This window comes from Sylvia atricapilla, chromosome 3 (assembly GCF_009819655.1).
Source record: "Sylvia atricapilla isolate bSylAtr1 chromosome 3, bSylAtr1.pri, whole genome shotgun sequence".
Taxonomy (NCBI): Eukaryota; Metazoa; Chordata; class Aves; order Passeriformes; family Sylviidae; genus Sylvia; species Sylvia atricapilla.
In genome coordinates this window covers 74242351-74253460 of record NC_089142.1, presented here as the reverse complement: position 1 = coordinate 74253460, position 11110 = coordinate 74242351, and positions in this window count along the sequence as shown.

The following is an 11110-nucleotide window of genomic DNA, read 5'->3' as shown; positions in this document are numbered from 1 at the left end:
TTTGCTGTACATAGCAATGAAGATTTTCTGGAAGAGAATTCAGCAAATAAAAAATGTAACTGAAAAGGAAAAAAATCCCCTCATATTCTAAGAGTTTCCTTCTACATGTGTTGCCTTGAACCATTTTCTTACTCTGTGCAAAGTGTGTCATATTGGAACAGTCTGTCCATCGGGGGCTCCACGAGGGAGCGTGCCCCAGGGTGGGAAGTCCAGAGCTGAAGCAGCTGCAGTGGCTCTTGGGCAGAACGTCCCAAGGCTCCATAGTGTATCCCCCACCTCCTGCCGCCCACTGCCATGGCTGCACTGGCCTTCAGGTACTGAGCAACCCAAACACTGCCCGGGGGGTCTGGGGGGCCACACAACAGCCAAGGGACAGTGACTGGGCACTGTCACTGTCCCACCAGTGGTGACTTGCTGAAAGACCCTGGGAGAGGGCAGGGAAAGGGTGCCATAGCCTTCCTGAAGTGGTTCCCGGCTGGAAGAGCATCCTCCCTCAGGGGTGAGGGCAGAGAAAGAGAACAAAGCAGGGTCCTGTAGAGCTGGGCCTCCCCAGAGACAGGGCTCAGCCTGGCACCTCACAGGTCACCAGGCCCTCGTGACTGAGGGACCCAGGCAAGCTGGAAGTGGTGGTGTGGCACAGCTACCTCAGGAAGGAGCAGCACAGATTCTTGGGTGCTGGACTTTGTGAGGGTAAAATGCTCTCTGGAAATGACATTGAAGAGTACAAAATGTACCCATTGAAGTGTACAAGATGTACCCAGCTGCTCCCCAATGCATATGGGAGAGAAGTCCTCCTGAGGGAAGAGGAATATGGTACACATGTGGGACTAAAACAGCACTTGGAGTACGAATTGTGCTGGTGCCAAGGCATTGACAAAAGTCCTGCTTAAGGTGCAGCCAAACTCTTGATTGCCATGAATGCGTGCTCTATCCCTAGGAAAGATGTGGGTAAAGGACAGAGTAGATTCCTGTGATGGTTTTGCATGTCTGGCTGCCAAGTGTCCACCAAAGCCTCTCTATCACTCCCCTCCTCAATTGGACAGGGGAGAGAAAATGTAATGAAAGGCTCATGAGTTAATATAAGAGCAGGGAGAGATCACTCACTGGTTGCTATCACAGTACTTGGAAAAGTTAATTGGATTTATTACCAGTCAAAATCAGAGTAAGATAATGAAAAGTACAACTGATCCTAACAATACCTTCCTCCAACCTGTCCTCCTCCACAGATGTAACTTTGTTCCTGATTCTTTACCTCCTTCCCACAGCTAGCAGAAAGATGGGAGTAGGGGATACAATCAGTTCATCACGTGTTCCTTCTGCCACTGCTTCATCCTCAGGACGAGGAGTCCTTCCCCTGCCCTAGCCTGGAGTCCCTCATGCCATCTTCCATGAATTCCTTCAGCATGAGTTCCTTCCATGGGGTGCAGTTCTTCACACACTGCTCCAATGTGGGTTCTTTTCCATGGCATACAGTTCTTCAAGAAAAGGCTGCTCCAGCGTGGGCTCCGTGGGAAGTCACAAGTCCTGCTCAAAAGCCTGGTAGCATGGGCTCCTCTCTCCACAAGGACACAGGTCCTGCCAGGAGCCTGCTCCAGTGTGGGCTTCCCACACAGTCACAAAGTCACAACCTTTTTTCAAGCATCCACCTGCTCTCATGTGGGGCTCCTCCAGGGTCTGCAGATGGATCTCTGAGCCCCTGTGGAACTCTGAAGGCTGCAGGGAGACAGCCTGCCTCACCATGGTCTTCATCATGGGCTGCAAATGTATCTCTTCTTTGGTGCCTGGAGCACCTTCTCCCCCTCCTTCTTTGCAGGCTTTGGTGTCAGCAGTGTTGATTCTTTCACATGTTCTCACTCCTGTCTTCTCTGTCTGCAATTACTTCTGTACCAATACCTTTGTTTTCCTATTTTGCATTATTATTATGGCTGATGGGCTCAGCCTTGGCCAGTAGTAGGTCTATCTTGGAGGAGCCACCTGACATTGGCTCTGTTAGATGTGGGAGAAACTTCTAGCAGTTTCTCAGAGTAGCCGCCCTTAAAGCTCCCCCTCTTCAAAAACCTCACTCAACACTTCTCCCAAGGGGCTGCTGTGCAGGGAGAACCACAGCTCCAACCAGTGGGATGCTGGCTTTCTTACACACACTTTGAGGATAACTACAGGATGCAAGGGTGAGTAGATAGAAACTTAATTTAGATGTAATACCTTCTTGGCATTTTTTGTGAAATCTACCATAAGGTAAAAGAGAAAGACCAGTTCAGAGCAAAAGCAGTGGAAGAGAAGGATTAATCTGCTTGATATCCAGAAGGAGATGACCATAGTGGCAGGCTGGCCACTGGATCTGGCTGATGGGCCCTCAGATACTCCATCATTCCTGTGGTGGCCATGGCAGCAGAACTAGATCATGAGCTGGGGCTGATATTGGTAGTTCAGGGCATGAACAGAGCATGGATTTAGAGGAACCTGAGAACTTGGTGCTCCTTTTAATGCTTATAGATCTATATTTCAAAGCTTGCTATGCATACTGCATTTTATTATGATCTTCTCCTTGTTGTGGTAACTGTGTATGACAAACATATGGCAAGATTTTCTTTTTTGTTGCAGGTATTACATCTTGGATTTTTTGAAAGATGGGACTTGGTTTTGCACAGACTCTTGTTTCCCACCACATTTAAAGAGAGAAGGACATATGCGGTGCTGCACCATTTCTTACACAGAAAAAATTATAAGCTTTGTGAAAATCGTATCTTCCTCCAGCTGGAGGTTGAGGCTGAGTTGTGGTATTGGCTGCACATACAAGGTCTCTCTTGTTAGCAGGTTCCATTCTGCTTTAGGTGGGCCCATGGTGGCCCTGCTTGATGCTTCCTGTTCTAGCAGTTCAGAAGGACGTAGGTCATCAGTGCACACTGATAAATAAAAGCATAATACCTCAGTGCAGACAGTCTAAAGCTAAATCTATTTTCTGACATCTATGATCATGAAAATGGACTTGATTTGACATTCTTCTCCCCATAGTAAATGACAACTCTCTTCACAGGGTGAAATTTAAATTTCGTGTCTCTTCTATTTATATATTACATTTCTTAGAAGAGTGATCACTATAAACTGATGAGCCTGCAAGAGAGTCAAAGTGGGCAGATAAGATCAAAGCCATCTGTGCCTTGCTTCTAGCAAAGAAAGGCAAAGAAAAAAAAAAAGAAAATTATACATGAAGGTAGATAGTGTTTGGTGGCAATGAGGGGAAACTGAAGGGAAACTTTAAAAAACAGTCTAGAGAAGAATAACTTGCTATGGAAGGTTATTAATGATGGTTAAGTACATGACAGACATAACTCTTCTTTGGATCTTTGCAGGGCAATCTTGTTATTTATCATTGTGGAAATTCTGGGGAAATTTTCTTGCTACAGAAGCAGTGAGTGATAGTACTTGAAGCTTTAAAAATTTGGGCACAATTGAAAAAGTTTCAGATTAAGTGAAAATGATAACAGTTTCAAATGTTCAGTTTTTCTCTTGAAGCATCTAAAATGTTTTGATATTTCTGGTTAATTTTCAGGTACCATAACAAATGCTAAGGAAATGATTTCACAAAACCACTGAAAGCGGTTCCTAACCTACATTTTTAAGCTGCTGTCAAGTAATCAGGGTATTCCCTCCAGCCACCTCCTATGGCAGGGGGTACCAATCTTCTGTCACTCCTTGTGAGTTAAGGGCTCATAGCCTCTTTGAAACAATCTATGCAAAATACAGCGGAAAAAAAAAAAAAAAGAAGAACATTTTGCCCACAAATTTTCCTACACCAGTAGATCTTATTTCTCTTCTGCATGTCCCTCAGGCTGAAGAGGAAATTAAATGGCACTACCTCTCCTGTGGATGAATGACACAAGACCTGGTGGTAATGATGTGACCACTGAGCCAAGTGTTGTTCTCTTGGTCACTTGGAGCATAGTGCAGTTCCTTTTATGATGAGTTCCTTAAAACAATTTCTTCATTTTTGGTTGAAGGGACTCCATTGCCTAACCTGAGTTGAAAACAGTCAAAGTTTTATTATTCTAGAAAACAAAACCCAGTAGTTGAAAAGCTATTTTGGAGGTAAAAATTCTTATCCACCAAGTCAGGCCCACAAATTGAAAAACTCATTGCTTGTACAAATTTCTAGCTGACATCCCTAGTCAGTTTTCTTTTCATTGATGGTATCATGTAACCCAACAGTAAATACTGATGCATCATTCATATGTCTAATGAAATCTTCATCTTTCATTTACATTTACTGTCTTTTTGTTAGAAATATGTATTGAATTATTGCATCATCAATTTGGCCTATATATATTAGGCTCAGCTAAACAAGTCCAATTAGTATTCTTCTACTAAAAGCTTTTTAAGCACTTATTTCTTTTTAGTGTAGCTTTTTCATTCCCAGACATTTGTTTTAGTCAATACAAATTGATATAATAATAGGTATAATATGTATTTAATGTATTTAATCTGTAACAACTGGAATTAATTTGTAAATTTATGAATCACTGAGAATTAGGGGAAGTAGAGAACAACAGCTTTTTCCACAAGAAGCAGTGGCTGAACACTGTAATAAAAGTTTTTTTCAAAATAGAAAATATGTGATCTGTATTTATGCCAACCACAGACAGCCATGATGCTTCAGGACAAAACATGGTAGTATAATTTCTGAAGAATTTGTGCTTGGTCCTATCTAGTGGTTAGGAATGATAAAGTAAAAAGCTATCCAGTTACCAGAGAATCGGCAATTTTTTCATTTTTTTGTTTCTTATCCTGGATTAGGTCATCCAGATACTGTTTTTATTGTTATTTGTGGTCCCATTTTTGAAAATTTTTGTCCATAAATATGGAGCCATTAAAGTAGTTACCACTGGAACTCTAATTGCTATTCTTGGTTTTCTTTGCTCATCTTCTTCTTGTTCAGATTTAAACCTACCTTCTTGTACGTATCAGACCAAATTTTGTTTCTAGTCCATGTAATTTTTAATTTTTTTTTTTTGCTAGTATCAAGAATGTTTTTATAAAAACAATTCCTAGGTACTGTATTTAATTGCAGGAATACAGAATGGAAGAGGAAAAAATAATACTAGGAGAAATAAAATGTATTGTTGGGTAGAACGCATTAATGATGTGTATTTATGATTGATAATTTGATTTCTAAGAGAGACTTATGAAAGTTAAAAGAGTCTTATTAATGCATTTCAGGTGACTTATAATGTATTTTAACAATATCTTTCTCATAAGATTATAATAGAAAATAGTAATAGTTCTGTATTTATTTTTCTGATTCAGATTCAAACCAGATTCAGCTCATAACAACACTGGTAAAAATAGTACTGTTTTCCGAGGCTTTTTGCACTCTATGGTATTTTTGGACCAGTGTGCATATATGTTTGATTTACATTTCAAAAACAACTGCTTTTAAGAAAGAACAATATCAGCAGACATACTAATAGTGAAAACAGAGATCAAAGAACCCGGTGTACTTTTTAGGTTGGAGTTAATTTGGCATGAACACAGTGTTTGTTATTTAAAGTATTGTATGCTCTGGGACTTTCTTGAAAACAGGGGCTTTTCAACAGACTTGTCAATGCAGGAAACATTTTCTACTTTGTTTTCATTAACCTCTTGTTCTTGTCCTAGGCTGCATAAGGCAGCATTCATTAAAAATTATTTCTAATTGCTGTTGTGCTCACTAAACAATTTTCAGCCCTCTCAAGTTTTCTATAAATATCCGTTGATTTGTAATTTGACTTTAAAATATGTTACTGAAGAAAAACATGGAAATCATAGTTTTAAGATGGCTTTATTGCTCGAACAAGAGAATTTAATTCCTGTACATTTTTCTGTTCTTTCTTTTTTATTTTTCATAAAGATACAAATCGTGGTTTTTTTGTAGTAATGGTACAACTCTGCAGAAACTCATTAAGCTTATGCAGAGAAGCGTGAGAGTATTGTGTGAAAAGTATGTTAGGGTGAAGTTCTAAAATATCTTTACTTAATTAAGAACTAAGGATCTAGCTGTCCAAGTAATACTTCTCAAGTGGAGACCCACCTTGCAAAGGAAGTAGGGGTTAGTGGTAAGCAGCAGAATGTCAGTTTTGTTGCTGTGAGCTGTACCCACATTATTGCTGTTATATGTCTGCTATGACCAGGGTAGGTGCACAAGCAAAACATTCTTCTTGGACGCTTCACTCAAGGGGAGCTTCACTCAAGATGGAAAAGTGAATGCCATGGAACAAAACAACTGAGTCAATTATGTGGTAACACAACAGAAAAGTGCACCAATTTATATACTGTCTGCAAATCCTTTTTGCTGTCCTCACACAAGTGTGGATGCTTGGGTGTATTTGGAAACTATTTGGGCTTTTTAGCTCTAAACTCACGATTCATTCTGAGTTTAGTAGCCAGTAGGATATACAAAAGTACCACTGTTCCAAGAGTACAAACTTTTGAAATTTCACATCTAATATCATGACTTTTTTTTGAGACACTGCTACTTTCCTAAGAATCCCTTAAGATTTCTTAGAGAGCACACATTTCTTTTAGGCGTAAAATTATTTTCGTTGCTTCATTTTTAAAAATTGTCTGGGTTCTTCGATTTTACTTTATTTGCACACTCAGACTGGTGTAAGATTTCCCTCTAGTGGTTACAACACGCAGAAAGCATCTGAAAGTGTAATGTCCTGTCCATACAAAGGGTTTTGTCATTTTATGTCAAAAAAGATGCACATGCATATCAGACCTTAAATAGATGTCATTACTTTGTAGATGTCATCAAAGTTTCTTCAAAGCTTAAATGAGAGAATAATTTCACAAAGCACAGTATAATCACGTGTTTTACTTTTTCCCCAAGTCAGATCTTTTTTCATTGTGGGCTGGAGTTGTCTTAGTGTACCAGAGGATCTATACCCAGTTATATCAGCACACATTGCCAGTTACTTCAGCTTTCTCCATCAGATGAGACAGTATTGTTCAGTCAGCAGAAATCTTTTCTTTTCTTCATAGTGGATAGCAGTGTCTCTAGAGAATTGAATCTCTGCCCCTTTATCACTTTACCTGTAAATTTCTGTTCTTCTGAGACATAGCAACATACAATAAAACTGTAAAAACATCACAGCTCCATTTCAGGCTCATTTGCTGGGAGCTCTTTGATGAATTCCTCTTCTGTTTAGGATTTATAGAAATGAACAATGAGGGAGGAAGTTTGAAATCCCTTCTCAAGCTGCTTTTAATTACTATTCTCTTTTGGGGTTAATTATTACAGAGTCACAGAAAGGGTAAGGATGGAAGGGACCACAGTGTGTCAGCTGGTCCAGCCTCCCTGCTTATACTCAGTTAACAATACCTACTTGTTTTGTCTTAGGGAGTTACTGGTTTTGCTGCACTGGCCAATAGGTAAATTGATTCTTGTTCCACCCAGAAAATTCCACATAAACTCTATTGCCAGGGATTAAGCAGAGCTATTGAAAAGAATTGCACTCCCCTTGTGGCAGTCCACTGCAGAGGCCAAGTGTCTCTATACATAGAGCTTTCTCTCCAGATTTATTTCTACATGACACTGATGGTTTCTTCATAAACCCCGTGTAACCAAGAAGTATATTTATGTATATACTTATATATATATTTATATATTATGTACGTATTTATAGACTTGTGTAGTGCTTCCTAATTTGTGAACTTCTAGGTCTCATTTCATCCAACTTTTATTCCTTTTATTCCTTTAATTTATTCCTTAGATTTCTTTGTCAGAGGTCCTAAGCATCCTGCTGTTTCATATTAATTTGCTTTGCAGATCACTTTAGGATCATTTCCTCTGCTGGACAGCCCCTGACTAACTGTACAGCAGGGTGGACTCCATGAGGTTTACTCCCACTAAATTAGCACTCATTATATTTTTTTCTTGAATATTAATGTATTTGGATACCACAGGATTGCTAACATCTCACCATGTTAGTCTCATGGATACTAAGAACATGGTAGCTCAGCCATTGCTTCACTCTGGGACAAAAAGTTGGTATCAGAAGCTCAGATAAGAAATGGGCAATGAGAGAAATGTATACCAGGACATGCTGACTGATATTCTTTAGCTTCATATAATTTGGGACATTTTTAGCATGTTGATCATATCTAACTTTAACAGGTAGCTAAACTCTTCTACAATTAATGGAGTAGAAATTGTGTAGAAATGAGCAAAACAGAAAATCCAAACCAAAGAGATTTGGAAGTTTGCCACTGTCACAATAATTCTGCTGTGGTGTAGCTTGAATGGGCAGCGTGTAAAGCAACAGAAATCTCTCTATGGGAGCTTTTACAGAGGTCAAGATAAATTACATGTAATTCAAGCACTCTGGAGTATTCTAAATGGTAGACAGTAAACGAGCTGTGCTTAAATGAGAGTAGCTCATGTCAATGAAATTATTACACTGCATTGTGGATACTGTTACTAAGTAGTTCGCAGTGTACATTCAAAACTAGTAAACAAATCACAGTAACAAGTTACTAATTCAGGAAGAGCAAACCCTAGAGCTGTGCTGTGGCAGCCAGGGGAAGTCATGAGCTCAGTCTGAAACTGCTTATCCAAAAAGCCAGAAGGAATTACCATAAAGTTGAGTTTGGAGGTCTCACCACTGTTACATTCTTGCGCAGGCTGTTTGGGGCAGACAGCTGTCCATGCTGCCAGGAGCTGAATCAAAAGTAGGGATTTAAAAAAAATAAAGAGTAAAATGAGTTTATGCATTACTTTGTAGCTGCTTCTAAAGGCTTCAGCTTGCTAGTTAAGCAGCTGGCACCATCCTGCCAGGAGGGGACCTGCCATTCACTTGGAGAAAAATTAAAAAATGTTAGGAAGAGCAATGTTAAGGTGCTCACACTTTGCAGAAAAAATGTTGCAGCAGGCCAAGTTCTGCCAAGCTGCTCTCATCTGGGAGTGAGGAACCGTGTCACTCCACCGCACAGCAAGGTCTCCAGTGCTGCTCCTCTTGACTTCAGTGGCATGATGGATGTTCCAGCAGCAAATATTGAGACAAATAGCACGTGCAGAACTGGCCACAGATTAGAAATAATTTACCACTCTTTGATGTCAGTGATCACAGTACTACAGTAGTGAATTTTATCAGTTATCAAATAGCAGCTTTCAAATGCACCAGCCACTGTGTTCACATGGAATAAATAACAACTTTATACAAACAAATGGCTGTGTTCCTCACCTTAAATAAATATGTGATTTCCTATTATGTCATGAAAAAATTTCATATTAAGAATATGTATAAGAAGACTGAATCTCAAAGTAGAATGAAAAATAGTCAAATATAAACATATCACAAAAACATTAATAATTTTACAAAGCACAATCAATCAATACACTTTCTAAATGTATTTGTCAGTCCATATTTTATGAGAAAAAGCTTTAAGATTATAATTAAATTCTAAATTTAATTAACTCTAGGAACCATTTGGAACTCCATTTTGTTCAGTTGATACCAGTCTCGCTTTTTGCTTAAATCATTGTGTAATGTGAAGTGTTAGATATTGCTTTGATACTACTAATAGCTATGTTTTTTCTCTAAAAAAGCAGTTGACTAGCTAAGTATTTTTGGAAATTATTCAGTAGTATTAAAAGAAAATATTTAATGGGATTTTTTATGTTTGTGCATGGTATTTTTCATTGTATCAGTTTAGACATGCCCCACAGCATACATAACTTGATGAAAATTAATGGCAGACTTGTTACATTTTATGTTGGGTTTTATATTGTTAGGGATCATAGAATGGGTTGGGCTGGAAAGGACCTTAAAGTTCTACATCTCCTGCCATGGTCTGGCAGGCCACTAGAGCAGGTTACTCAAATCCCCATCCAACCTGGCCCTGAACACTTCCAGGGATGGGGCATCTATAGCTTCTCTAGGCAACCTGTCCCAGTGCCTCACCAAACTTAAAAGTAAATTATTTCTTCCTAATATCTAATCTAAACCTTTTAAACACTTCTATCTTAAGGCAAATTCCCCTTGTCCTATCACTATATGCTCCTGTCCCTCTCCAGCTCTCACACAGGCTCCTTTAAGGTACTGGAAGGCTGCTGTGAGGTCTTCCCTGGGAGCCTTCTCCAGGATGAACAGCCCCATCCCTGCCAGTGTGCCTTCAGAGCAGAGGTGCTCCAGCCCTGTAATCATCTTTGCTGACTTTCTCTGGACTTGCTCCCACAGTCCATGTATGTTCATGTTTACAGAACGCCAATATAGCCCATGAGGCTGCTGCATACTGATTTGTATAAGTAGATAAAATAAAATAAAGTGTAATTTTGTATTTTCAATACAGAAGGGTCAAGATCTGTTCCTGGATTGTTATGTATCAGAGCAGAGAAGATGAAGAAAGATAAATCATTCATCAGATTTTGGAGAATGCAGTGAGTGCAGGATTAGTCCAGCTCTTCAGTGCTTGTAGAATATTTTATATTCTGTGCTACTTAAAATTGTCTCCACTGATTTATGTCTCTTTGTTCTGTTTATCCATATCCCTTAAGTTTATGGCTGCTACTTCACTGTTAATAATACGATTTTAGAAAGCAAAAGAACAATTTACAAATCATAACTCCTCAAATCTCCAGTAGGGAAAAATTGTGCAACTGCTTCAGGGTTTAGGAAAGTTGTTCTCCCAAAAATCCTTCAGAGAGTGGAATAGGAAGGGGATTCCCCTGGGTTCCCCTGTCACTGGCAGTTCTTTTGCAGGATTATGAGTCTGGCTGTGAGGCTTCTGCTGAGGCCTGCAGCCTTGGTGCCTGTGCTTAACTTCCTAAAGTTGTTTTTGGGGACCTGGTTAAAACTGTTAGGGCTTTCAATGTGATTTATGCCTTTTTTTTTTTTTTCTTTTTTTCCCTTGGGGGAATTTGTGAGGTTTTAGCAGTGTTAAAAGATCAGGTATGCATAGACATACTGACTTTGTTAACACTTCCAATTAACACATCAAATGTTTTAAAGTTACCAGGGTGGAAGGCCTGTGGCAGTGCAAAGTATTTTACCTATTTACTTTGTCTAATATTTATTGGGCAACTGCCTGAGATAAAGCATGTTGTTATTCCTGTTAAAAAAAAAAAGAAAAAAAA